The sequence below is a fragment of the Panthera pardus genome, unplaced genomic scaffold (genome assembly GCF_024362965.1).
Source record: "Panthera pardus isolate Hobbes unplaced genomic scaffold, ASM2436296v1 HiC_scaffold_24, whole genome shotgun sequence".
NCBI lineage: Eukaryota > Metazoa > Chordata > Mammalia > Carnivora > Felidae > Panthera > Panthera pardus.
This window is the reverse complement of record NW_026526810.1, coordinates 66,649,548-66,663,441: the sequence shown is the minus strand read 5'-3', so window position 1 is coordinate 66,663,441 and position 13,894 is coordinate 66,649,548. Positions and strand designations below refer to the sequence as shown.

Genomic DNA, 13,894 nt, shown 5'->3' with positions numbered 1-13,894 from the left:
CTACTATTCCTGAATAAACCCACTGTTGCTGATAAAATAACTGGCAGTTTTATTTTTAAGGATAACAAAATCAATAGAAGCACATATAAATATGAAGTGGTGTTCTTGATGATCTAGAATTTGTGAGGAATGAGGAGCCATCTTAAAGATGGAACCATAGTCCCAAGTCCCAGAAAAGAGGACTCTGTCAAAAGGTGAGAAGGTTATGGTGCTCTGAGCCAGGAAGCAGCAGACATGGGAGGCAGCAGGAGAGGCCAGTAGTCAGGGTGACTGTGCAGATGCTGTATTGGAAGGATGTTTCTTCTCTAGTCTCTGCCCTTCTGCCAGGCAGCCAGGAGCACAGGTGTCAGTTTCCCATGTAAGAATGAGAAGGGAAGGGCACTGATCCAATAAATCAGAAGTCAGGAAAGAGGGAACAATGCCTCTGTAGTCAGAAACACAAAAGAAATGTTCAGGAACCAGTTGTAATACGTTAATAATCACAATAAAGGCAAATGAATTGAATTAATAGATTGAAAAGAAGAGTCTGTCAAATTGTATTTAAAAATAATAATTGTACGCAGTTTACAAAACATATACCTAAAACAAAATGATGCAGGACATTTGAAAAGGAATAGGGAAAGATAACTATGTAAAATGCTAACCAAAAGAAAGCAAATAGAAATGTTAAAATCCGAGAAAACAGAATTCAAAGCAAGAAGCACTAAAAAGGGACAAATAAGGATAGTTGTTTATATTAATAAAAGGTACACCCGCCAAGGTAATATGTTACGAATCTTTTGGGACCTGGCAGTGTAACTTCAAAGTTGTTAAATCCCAATCTTAGCAGATTAATTTAACACACCTATCTCTGAAATTAATAGTTCAAATTTTAAAAAGGCTATAGATTAATGTGATCCAGAAATGGAAACACATATGTAATTAAAATTTTTCTGACAGCTACATTAAAAAACAAAACAAACATATGAAATTTAATGTTTTATTTAATTATATCCAAAATGTTACCATTTAAATATATAATGAATATAAAAATGATTCATTTTGCATACTGAGTCTTGGAAACTAGTCTGTATTCTATGCTTAAAGCCTGGCTCATGGGATGCCTGGGTGGCTCAGTCAGTTGAGCGTCAGACTTCGGCTCTGGTCATGATCTTGCAGTTCATGAGTTCAAGCCCCACGTCAGGCTATGTGCTGACAACTTGGAGCCTGCTTCATATTCATAGTGGGAGAGCCCCAAGTGGGAATAAGTGCAAAGTTAGGAGAGGAAAATGGTAATGATGGGAAGATTTTAGAAGTTATGTGAGTCCCACATCAGGAGTGTCATTTCATGTTCAAGCCACCAACACAACCGTAATTCTCTATTTCACTCACTGCATGTTTGTAAAGACTATAACTACTTATTTCAGTTGGTAACATACTCATCTGTATTTCTGACATTTGACATTAAATGCCTTTGAGACAGTGACTGCTTTTTGTGTGTGGTGTTAGCACCACACCCAGAACATTGTTATGCACTTCTAGGTGCTTAACAGATTAACAGAACTAACTACAATTCAGTGAAAGGGGCCCTCTTGTTCTCTGCAGAAACACCAATCAATGTACCTTCATATGCAATGAAATTTTCCAACACCTTCTGCTTGAATATCTAGTTTTTCTAAGTTTGCGGTTGGTCCTAGTGTTCTGTGATGGTTTGTTTAATTTTATAACCAAGTATTAAGTAGATATTACAGTAACATACTTACAGGGTACAAAATATTTTACCATGAAACCCATGTTTGTTTTTGGTTTTGCTGTTTTTACCATTAATATTGTACCCTGAGCAGTCTTCACAGCATTCGACAGTCTTAAAAAATGATGGTTTTTAGAAGATGTATATGCCACCTCATAAATGATATGCAATTAGCAATTTCCCTATTGTTGAATTATTTACATTTTTTTCAGTTTTTCCTTATTACATATATGCTGTGCTCATCTTTGTTGATAAAGCTTTGCTTCTCCACCTAATTAAATCTTTAGGCTAAAGACAGATAAGTAGAACTTCTAGGAGACAGGTATGAATAGTTTAAAGTCTTGAAGCAGCTGTCCAACTACTTTTCAGAAAGGCTGTACCACTTTATCCTTTAAAAATTTTTTTTTAATGTTTATTTTTGAGACAGAGACAGAGCATGATCAGGGGAGGGGCAGAGATAGAGAGGGAGACACAGAATCTGAAACAGGCTCCAGGCTCTGAGATGTCAGCACGGAGCCCTACACAGGGCTCGAACCCAGGAACTGTGAGATAATGACCTGAGCTGAAGTCTGACGCTTAACTGACTGAGCCACCAAGGCACCCCATGTACCATTTTATCCTTAACAGCAGTGAAAACAGGAAACAGGACCCATTTCCTTTACTATTTGTAACACTGGCTATTCAAATTTTGCTTATTTTGGTATTGATGTGCACAGAAATTCAGAGTATGCAAGCCCAATATGGTCATGTCTGGGTTACATGGCCTTGCAAAAGTCACTAGGCTGCCATTGTATTGGGGGCATAAACGTTCATAACTGTTGCAGCTTCTTCAGGAACTGTAAAATTTTATCTGTTGAAAATATCCTTCCTTAAACACATTGTCTTCTAGCATCCATTATTGCTGACAAATCTGATGCCAATCTAATTCTTATTTTTTGTAAACTACTTACTCTTCTTTCTGTGGATAAATTAACAAAAAGCTAAATACATGTAACATATCCACTCAAGAGATTATTATGCAGGATTTCAAAATAATGAATCATGCATATATTATTTCTTTATATGTTTCCTTATATATAAGGATGTCCCTTATATATTATCAAGTGAGAAAAGCAAATTGCAGAGAAATGGGTACCATTTTTACAAAAACAAATATCTGACAGAGAAAGACAAATACCATTATGACTTCACTTACATGTGGAATTGAAAGAACAAAAACAAAACAAAAAACAGAAACAGAGTCATAAATACAGAGACAAACAGGTGGTTGCCAGATGTGAGGGTGTGGGGAGGTGTGTGAAATAGATAAAGGGGATTAAAGGATATGAACTTCCGGTTATAGAATAAATAAATCACGAGGATGTGAAGTACATCATGAGGAAGATAGTCAATAATATAATAAGTTTGTATGTTGCAGATGGTATGTACCTTATCATGGGAATCATTTTGTAATGTATATAAATGTTGAATCATGGAGCACCTGGGCGGCTCAGTCAGTTAAGTGCCTGACTCCTGATTTTGGCTCAGGTCATGGTCTCATGGTTATGTTGGGCTCCACCCTGGGCTAGAGCCTGCTTGAGATTCTCTCTCTACCTCTGACTCTGCCCCTCTCATGCTCACACGTACTCTCTTTCTTTCTTTCTCTCTCTCTCTCTCTCTCTCTCAAAAAAAAGTTGAATCACTATGTTGTACACTGAAACTAATATAATATTGTATATAGACTATACCTCAATAAAAAAGATAATATGAGACACCGAATAAATCATTACGACTAAAAAAAAATCAGCAACAGAACTCTATGTATTTGTAATCATACTTTGCATATATTTTTGAACATAGAGAAAGTTGCAAAAGGTAGACACAAGGCTTTTAGTTTCAGATTCCTTTTTATTTAGGAAAGAGGGTGAAGATCATGCCATACATTAATAGTGTTATTGCATAATCAAAAAGAATGAAACCTTGAGGGTATTATGCTAAGCAAAATAAGTCAGTCAGAGAGAGATAAATATCATTTCAGTCATCTCTGAAATTTAAGAAACAAAACAGATGAACATAGGGGAATGGAAGGAAAAATAAGATAAAGGGCAATATAAAAAAAGAAAAGCAGGCTGAGGAGGAGGATGCTTTTATCAGGAAGGAGAAGTAAAATATATATCTCAAAAAAACCTGGTATTGCATATTTACTTAAATTTGAATTTTTCTTTACTGCTAGAAATTAATATCTTTTCATGTTTATTGATCATTTTGATTATATGCTTCTGTGAATTTTTTATTTCATATTTTCCCCATTATTCTATTGAACTGTTTGGGGTTTGGGGGGAATCGATTTATAGGAGCTTGTTATATAATCAATTGTATGTGTTGCACATATTTGGTCCAGGGCTATCATTTGTCTTTGTTTATGGTGTCTTTTGCTATGCAAAAATGTTGAACTGTTATGTAGCCAAATATATTTATCTTTTGCATTTATCTTTCTCATTCATGAGCTCTGGGTTTCATGCCATATTTAAGAATATCTCATCCAGAGGTGCCTGGTTGGCTCAGTCCGTGAAGCATGTGACTCTTGATCTTGGGGTTATGAGTTCGAGCCCCAAGTTGGGTGTAGATATTACTTAAAGATAAAATCTTTTTTAAAAAATCTCATCCAATTTAAGGTTATCCCTAAATATTACTCTAGATTTTAATTTTGTTTATATTTTTATCTTTAAATTTTATGGGTTTTGTCATATAGACATATAGACATAGATATAGATAATTTCATACATATATTCACAACATATGTGACTGGACTGGCTGGATGCCAGATGCCAAAAATTGTTAACTTTTTACTATTTTTTAAAAATTATTGAACATTTAATATGCACCAAGTGACATACCAAGACCTGAGAATAAATAACTCAGATAAATAACACAAGGTCTCTTCCCTCTACATCTAATGGACAAGACTGATAAGTAACTACATATTTCAACACAGTGTGATGTGTGCATGATGGAGATAAATGTAAGACATAGATAGGAAAGGTTACCAATTCAAACTGGGGTGGTCTGGGACACTAATCCTTGACTGAATCAGGAAGGTAGTTAAATAAGTTAGCAGGATGGAAGGATGTATTTTCAAAGCACTGGGGGCATACGTGCAAATGCATCGAGCAGAAAAAAGCAGGGAACATTTGGGGAAATCCAAATACTTGGTAAGACTAAAGCACTGAAAGAAAGTTGCACTGGTGAAAGATTAAGGTAGAAAAGTATGGCAAGCAGTGAAATTTGTAGCAGAAAATTAATATACACCCATTTGCATTTAGAAGAAATCTTTCACCCCACCTGGTGAAAGAGAAGAAGAGAAATGAGCCTGGAGGTGAGGAGAACATTAGAAAGAAGCAGTAGAAGCCCAAGTGAGAAATTATGAGGGCCTAAATCAGGGCCATTACCATCATAACTCCATTCACCGTGAGGTTACCTTGATGCCCCTGGAGTCATGCGATGCAGAGCCTACATAGTCCTGGACCAAACTAAAGCAAAAACAGTAAGAGATTCAGCTACAGATTTGAGAAATATTTGACAGAATCGGATGAAAGGCTAAAGAAGAGGTAGAACCAGCAACAACACTCAGATTTCTAACAAAGACAAATACTTAAATGTGGTACCAGTCACTGTGACTGGAACGCAAGAAGAAGGGCGTATCTGGGTTGATAAACAGTGAGATTGGATTTGAGAGATGTTACTTTTGAGGATGTCTGAGGCAAGTTGAGAGGAGACCTCCAGTTGGCAGTGGACTATATGAGTCTAGAAGTCAAGAGTCAAAAGATAAAGATCCTGAAGCTCTGGACATGAACGGTGTCACTCAGAGAGAACTTGTCTCATGAGACAATAAAAAGGTCAAGAGCATAACACTGGGAGCAAATCGTTTTAGAGAAAAGCACTGGTCTGGAAAATAAATTAAGGAGAAACAAAAAAGTAGGAACAACCACCAAAAAAAAAAAAAAAAAAAAAGCCAATGTCTCTTCAAAGTCAATGGAGGAGAATTTCAAGGTAGAAAAAAAAGTCGTAAATAGCATCAAACTCAATAAATAGATCCAGGGAGTTAAAGATCGAAAAGGGTTCATCAGATTTAGAAACCAGAAAGTCAATGGTGAATGGCAAGAGCAGTTGTGGACATCCTGGGACCAAAGCCAGGTTGTGGTACATGGAAGATCGGATGGTCAGTTACTGTATGAGGCAGGAGCCTTTCTCTTACAAGTATCAGAAATCCAACTCAAATTTATTTACCAAGAAAGGGATTTATTAGAAAATAATAAGTTTAGGGGCGCCTGGGTGGCTCAGTCGGTTAAGCGGCCGACTTCGGCTCAGGTCACGATCTCACAGTCCGTGAGTTTGAGCCCCACGTCAGGCTCTGTGCTGACAGCTCAGAGACTGGAGCCTGCTTCCGATTCTGTGTCTCCCTCTCTCTCTGACCCTCCCTCATTCATGCTCTGTCTCTCTCTGTCTCAAAAATAAATAAACAAAAAAAAAAAAATTAAAAAAAAAAAAGAAAATAATAAGTTTATAAAATTTATGAAAATTTATCAAAATAAAACTGACAGTTATTCGACCAGCAAGATGGGTTTATTGGGGAATAACAGAGAATTGCAATTTGGTACATGCAAGCTACAGCAAAACCATCAGCAAGTCTGGAGAACGAAAGAGAGGAACACTCTTTTATGGAGGAAAGGGGGAGTTGGGAGGAGCTCTTATAAATCCAACTGTTTCTCTCTTGGCATTGTGAAACAATAGCCGAGGCAGAATAATCTGTGCCTGTGATCAGGCTATAGCCCACTGTCTGACCCTGACAGCAGGAAGGATTACCTAAATCATATTCCAAGAAGAAGGTATGTGGGAAGGGCCCAAGGAATCTGGCTTCCTTCATTTCTCTGGACTCTCAGGTGTCCCTGTGGTGTTCCCCCCACTGCTTGCCTTTTATGCTAATTTTAGAACAGGGCAGAAAGTCTGGGTTTTGCAGTTCCACAAGAAGCATAAGTAACTAACTGAGCCTTAGCAATCTTGCCATGGGCAGAGGGGTCTCTATTAACAAAGCTGTGTGCTGTCTCCTTTCTGCTTTCAACCAGGTCAGTTCAGATCAAAGCTTGTTTCTGTTTTGTAAGACCTTTCTAAAAGCGGCAAGAAACAGCTGAGGGGATTCAGGGCAGGCCACCCCAAAATGTGCATATTGATTAGTTTGAATTAGAGTTGCGTAAGAAACAGCCGATATAAGAAGGACACTCTGACCGTCCTTTGTCTCCCTAAAAGCAGAAAAGAAATCTCCCCTGGGAAATGTACCTTCTTTGTGCCAGGAGGAAAGGGAACATCCTTATCACCAGAGACAAGGAATTTGGAGCTGAGAAGACTGTGTAAACAAACCTTTTTACTTTCTCTCTAATTTACCCCAAGCTCTAACTTCTCTGTCTTGTCCATTCTTCACAAATTTATCCTTTACTTGTCAACACATAAAATAAAAGCTGCCTGCTTTGGTCACTTCTTTGGGCCTCATATCTCTGGGGTCCTGTAGGTATGAAATTAAATTTCTTTTTCTCCTGTTAATCTCTCTTTTGTTCCAGGGCGGTATCTCAGCCGAAAACCTAGGAGGATAGAGGGAAATTTATTTTTCCTCCTCTACGCAGCCAGTATTTTCTAATATCCTGGACTGCAGCGAGGAATAGTTTAACCAGCTACGTCACTATCACATCACAGGGAAAGATGGCTTCTCACTCAGCCAATTTCACATTTTGGAGTCTCTGCCCTTTTAAATCTTGATTTGACTCAAAGGTCCATCTTTCTGTCTTATTTTTAGAAACATGCAATAACTTGCAGTGCAATGAAATGTAGAATTTAATTGGGCTTTAAAATTTAAAACCTTTTTCAAGGCTACTAGACAATGATGAACTTTGTAGATAGATTGACTTGTAATCGAAGTCCTACATAGCATGTTAGATGGGATAAAGGCTAGGAAGAAAAATGAAGCCAGGGAAAGGAATATAGTAGAGGGGTGCAGTTTTTAAAAGGGTGTCACATAGAAAATGACATTTGAATGAAGACCTGGATGAGGGAAGGTTGCCAACCACACAGGTATCTGTGGGGGAGAGTATTCCAAGGAAAGCGAACAGCAAGAGCAATTATCTTAACGTTGGAGCAGGCCTGTCCTGCTCACAGAGAAGCTGGGGCGCTATGTGGTTGAAGTGAAGTGAGCAAGGGGAGACTGGCAAATATACACAATGAACAGTTTCCCTATTTGGGAGCACTCAGGCTTTTACCAATATTTTGATTTTATAAATAATTTTTACACTCAACAGTTCATAAATTATTTCTCTAGTATAGGCTCCCATAAGTGGAAATCCTAGATTAAATGGATTGAAGTTTTGGGGGCGCCTAGGTGGCTCAGTCGATTGAGTCTCCAAAGCGATTGCAACTCGGGTCATGATCTCATGGCTTGTGAGTTTGAGCCCCACATTGGACTCTGCGCTTGCAGCTCAGTGGAGCCTGCTTGGGAGTCTCTCTCTCCCTCTCTCTATCCTTCCCCTGCATGTGTGCACGAGTGCATGCACACACACACACACACACACACACACACACACACACACACTCTCTCTCTCTCTCTCTCTCTCTCTCTCTCTCTCTCTCAAAATAAATAAACCTTTTTTTTTTTAAACGTTTATTTATTACTGAGAGACAGAGACAGAGCATGAGCATGGGAGGGGCAGAGAGAGGAGGAGACACAGAATCCCACGCAGGCTCTAGGCTCCAAGCTATCAGCACAGAGCTCGACGCGGGGCTCAAACTCACAAACCGAAGAGATCATGACCTGAGCCAAAGTTGGATGCTCAACCAACTAAGCCACCCAGGTGCCCCTCAAAATAAATAAACTTTTAAACAAACAAACAAATAAGTGGATTGAAGTTCTTGACTTATAATACTAAGTCACTTTCCCAAAAAGTTGCAGAGATTACATCTCCACCAAAAATGTATGAATGTACTCATCTCATCCCTCGTCACGGTTAAATATTATCCTTTTAAAATCTTTGTCGATTTGTTGGGCAAAATGGTAAGGCATTGTGAGTTTTACTTATAGTTCCTTAATTATTAACTAAGTTGAATTTTTTCATATGTTTGTTGGCCAGTTACATTTCCTCGTTATGCACTATTTTTCATAAATTTTGCCCACTTGTCTGCTTAAAAATTATTTTTCTTGTTAATTTGCACACTCTCTTTATTAAGCTTATTGTCTTCATTTGGGCTGCCATAAGAAAGTAGCTGTAGACTGGGTCACTTACAAACAACAGAAACTTACTTCTCCCATTTCTGGAGGCTGTTGGTCTGAGATCAGGGTGCCAGCATGGTCAGGTTCTGGTGAAAACTCTATTTGCAGTTACGGATTGCTGACTTCTCATTGTGCCTTCACAGGGTGGAAAGAGAACAAGCTAGCCTTCTGTCCTCTTCTTAGAGGGCACTGAGCCCATTGTGGGGGCTTCACCAGGAGGACCAAATTACCTCTGAAAGCCTCCACTTCCAAAATACCACCACACTGGGGATTAGATTTCAACATGTAATTTTGGGGGAACGCAAACATTCAGTCCATAACACTTATTAAATTGCATGTATCAGTTTTGCCGGATCCCCCAAAATAATGTGAAGCCACTCAGGGTCATGAGTATGCTTCTTGCTATCACTGCTCCATCACCATAGCGGGAGCCTCCTTGTAAGTATCGCGATGTGTGAGAACTCAGGCGCACAGAACAGGAGTTAGACTCTACATCTTGTCTCTCCCTTCCAAGGTCAACAAAACATCCTGTCTCCTTCCTCCAACCGTCCTTGCTGTCACTCGGTTCCCTCCTGCTACAACTTCCACTGTGTTTGCTGTTCAGCTCATTAATCCATATCTTACAGCAGTCTTCCTCATTATAATGTGGATTCTTTTTTCCCCTACAGTGAGGGTCTTGTTTCTATGGTGATACAAGAGAAAGTCTATGCAGAGGTGTTGCAACTGGAAACTTTCACTTACTATGAGAGGTAGTTAAAACTGACTGAGGTAAAGGGTCAGTGGAGATCCTGAAACTGTACAGCTGAGGTCAAAACTTTGCAGCAGAGTCAGTGGGAAAGCATTAAGAACTCCTTTCTTGTCGTTGTAATTACCTCACGTAGGCATGAAAATTTTCACACCCATCTAACACTAACTTTGTATATTCAATGATATTTTTCATGGATTGCCTTAGATTTTGGTCTGAGACAACTTTTTAAACAACTCACACAACTTTTTAAAACCACTTTGTCGAACAAAGGGAGTATTATATGGCAGCTACAGAATGGTAGAGAATTACTGGGGGCTTTCTCTTTATAAATGAAAAGAGGATTTAAACAATTTTTCATGTGAAAAGTAAACAAATAATAGGAAGAGAGAAGTTCAGCAGCATAATTTATAAAAATGGTTATACTGCAAAGTCTAACCCTCTCCTTTTTGTTTATCCCTGAATACAATAAAATAGTGTTAACATGTAATTTTCCAAAAAAAAAAAATAATATCATGACTCTCATACAAATATAAAATGAACAGGTGTCAAAATCTTCTTCACCTCATCAATTAGTGAGAGAACCAATAAGATGTTAAGATTAATTCAAAGAACATTTGAGAAGCTAGGGTCTTATAGAGGATGTTAGAATAACATTTTGGGGTTAGACAGAAAACTGCTTGATGTCCAACAAGACAATAAACTGTAACTTTTGGGATCATCTGTTCTAATAGAATGATTTTCATCTCTGATAAAAACCTCCACGTTATCCTTTGCTCAGAGATGACAGTAAGTCAAGCCCAACAGTGCACAGAAAATATCCTGCCAGCTCTTCTGCCTATTTGCAAATTTCAAATGATTTTTCTGACATGGAATGAACACGGTTTTGTACGGGAGGGGATAGTATGGCTGGTTCTGGAAACGAGGAAGCCAAGAAGGGAGCAAAAAGTTCTGGGAGCCCACAGCTCTTCCTCCTGACTCAGGAAGAAGAGTGACTGCCAGAGGCCCCCCAAACCAGGAGTGAGCTAGTACTTACTGAACTGCCCAGCTGGGCCTCCCCACCTGCCCCCATCCCCAAAGGGAGAGCGAATATAGGTACTGGAAGGGAAAAGCCATTAGGTGAGCTTCCTTCCACTCCTGAGACACTGTGGGGAAATAACTGCATGGAACACCGGCTCCAGGCAAGAAGCCCATAGCCCACAGCAGCATCCCAAACACAAAATAACATGAAAAGGACCCATCATGGGTGCAGAGATCTGTGGAGCCAGGTGTGGTAGATCAAGCACTCTGGCTGAAATTTGCCATTTGAGGTCCTGAAGAAACACGTAAGAGAGTAACTGGCAGCTCACTCACCTCAAGGGGATGGGAAGAGAAGACCAGCTAGAGCAGAGACGGGAGCCACCTTGGGTTAGGGCGGAATGGGGGAGGACACCCTTCCCTGAAGGGAGGGGGGAAAGGAGAGAGCTTCTCACGGACAAATTCATAAGGCGGCAGGAGGGACAAGAAGTTGGAGTTCCCAAGTCATTGTTTTTGCCTCCTGTATGCATATGGGGTTGGGGTGGTACAGCAGTGGACTTGAGGAGATTGAGGATGTGGGTTAAACTGTGTCCCCACCTCCAATTCCTATGGTGAGGTCCTAACCCCTAGCACCTCTAGGTGTGAGCATATTCAGAGATAGGGTCTTTAAAGGGGAAATAAGGTAAAAGGAGGTCTTTGGGGGGGGATCATAACCCAAGATGACCAGTGTCCTTGTCAGGAGAGATTAGGACACAGAGGTGCACTGAGGAAAGACTATGTGAAGACAGAGGGAAGAGGCAGCCATTTGCAAGGCAAGGATAGGGGCCTCCGAAGAAATAAATCCCGCTGACACCTTGATCTCAGACTTTTAACTTCCAAAACTGTGAGGGGAAAAAATATCTGTTGTTTCAATACATGTTGAAGGGAAAGGGAGATGGTCCCGAGTAAGACCATGTAGAAAGATTGCCAGGTGATAGTAGAAGTCAAAATTATATTGGAAGGTGGGATATCAGAGGAAGAAAAATCTTGGCCAATCCAGAAATGAATGTGTTTCATCTATTTGTGATGCTCCCTAAAATGACCTTTAGTAGATGGATGAGCCTCAGTCTGAAACATGAGCAGGAGAATCCCTGAGCCAGAATGGAAGATGGCAGTGAATTCATTCAACAAATATTTATTGAGCATCTTTTTATGCAAAGTGTTCATTGCTATGAACACGACCGACAAGATGCCTGGTCTTACAGAACCTACATTTGAATGAATAAAGTATATAACAAACAAGCAAACATTCAAGTAAAGTCAAAGAATTAAAAATGCTGTGAAGAAAAGAAAGCAGATGATGTCATAGAAAGTGACATAGAAAGTGAGAGCAACATTACATAGGGTGATCAAGGGAAAGTATCTCAGAGAAGGTTCTGTTTGATCTGAAACCTGAAAGGTAAAAAATAAACAAAGCAGGGGCAGATAGAAAGTATCCTGCTCAATTTCTGATTTCCCTGGGAAGGGTGAGAAGGAAAGGAGGAGGGGGTAAGGTCTCAGAGGTGAGAGCTGGTGATAAGGGAAGAGTTCATTGTAAATGCTAGAGCTGTGGGCGTGTCAGGCAGGGATGTGTGAGAAGGCCATTGACTTTGGAGCTTGCTCTGGGATGGGGATGCTAACATCTTGTGGTGGTACACCAGTGAGGGATTCCTATTTGCTCACCCCTTTGTGGACCCAGTGATCACAGCCACTTTCTCAGCTGGAGCACAACTCCTGTCTGCCATATTGCTGCTTGTTCTTGCTGGGAGAGGGACCAAGAAGCAATGAAGACCCCTGAAGGTCCACGACACAGCTCTCTGAACATGGTGATCATTGGCCTTTCTCCATCTGTACCCACACTAAGGACGAACCTGGGAAGACAATCACATTGTGGAATACATTAGGAGGGCTCCACTGACGTCTCTGATAGATGTCTACCTATCCTTCAAACTTCCCAGGGCGGTAGAGCATCTCATGCCTTTCCACTACTTATCCCCTAATGGGCTTCCTCGTCATAGTGAATCACACCGCCACAGCACATGTGGCTAGCCATGGTACTGGGATCCTGGTAGATGCCTGAGTGATACTTGCCTAACACCTCCACACCCCCAAACAAGGAATATCACTGTATTTTTCTTAGAGTCACCTCTGTACTTCCCTCCACACATCCATTCTTCCACAAAAAACAGCTTTGAACTTTTTCTCAACTTTCCCCAGCCTGCTGCAACCACATGGCCCAAGCTCTTGTCATCTCTCCAATCTGCCCCAACCTCCTCTTTTCTCAGCTCCCGACTGAAGCAACAGCTTTAGCCCCTGCACCAGGTTTACCAAACTTGTCAGCATTTGACAGGCAAGTTGGTTCCCCCCCGGCCCATAACAAATGACTCTCATCGAACTGTAGATAAAACCACTCTCTTCTGGTTCCAAAACTTCTGTGGAGTCTCTACCCTCACCCCTCCTCCATTACAGTTCTGGTCCACCTGCCAAAGATCCCATGACACCTACATCATTGCAAGTGTATCAGCAACACATCATTTCTGCCACAACTTTCGCTCAGTCCATATCCTTCACCCCCTTCTGGGGAGATCAAGGAATAATTGTCTTAGGTTGGCCCTGCAGATGGCCTGGGGAAACAATGTTAGGGGAATGGAGGGAGAGAGACAGAAGGGAAGATTGTCCATAAGAGGTGCCTTATCAAATGAGTTACCTCGATGGGGATCTGAAAGTCAATTGGGCTGAGGAACTCCGAGCGATAGTTTTGAGTTTCAGAGTTATCCCACCCAAAAGGCATGGGCAGTGGGGACTTAGGGTGACCAACCATTCCAGTTTCCCAGCACTGCAAGTTTTAGCACAGAAAGACCCATATTCCATGGAACTGCTCAGTCCTAGTCAAACCAGGACATTTGGTTAATCTCATGAGAGTTTATTTCCAACTCCTGTCAGTCATTTGTTGAGGACTGTTCCTGAGCAGCATTAATCCCATAGCACTTTCAACCTGCCCCTCCTGTGCTCAGAAACTTTCAGGAAAAGTCACAGCTGCTTGCTGTTGGACTTTGGGCTTCCATGTACAGCAAGGTGAGTGCTGAGGGGACGTAAG

At 40.5% G+C, this 13,894-nt stretch overlaps 2 long non-coding RNA genes across 6 annotated transcripts in view; one reads left to right on the top strand and one right to left on the bottom strand.

Moving 5' to 3' along the window:
- The window catches only part of LOC109255004 (uncharacterized), a 198,748-nt gene that overhangs the window by 133,458 nt on the left and 51,396 nt on the right, over positions 1-13,894 (top strand). The window lies entirely within an intron of this gene.
- LOC128772995 (uncharacterized) overlaps positions 49-13,894 on the bottom strand; it is a 52,919-nt gene continuing 39,073 nt past the window's right edge. The window contains exon 3 of the long non-coding RNA XR_008417160.1: positions 49-424. This is a non-coding gene — a long non-coding RNA (uncharacterized LOC128772995). The remainder of the gene's footprint in view (positions 425-13,894) is intronic.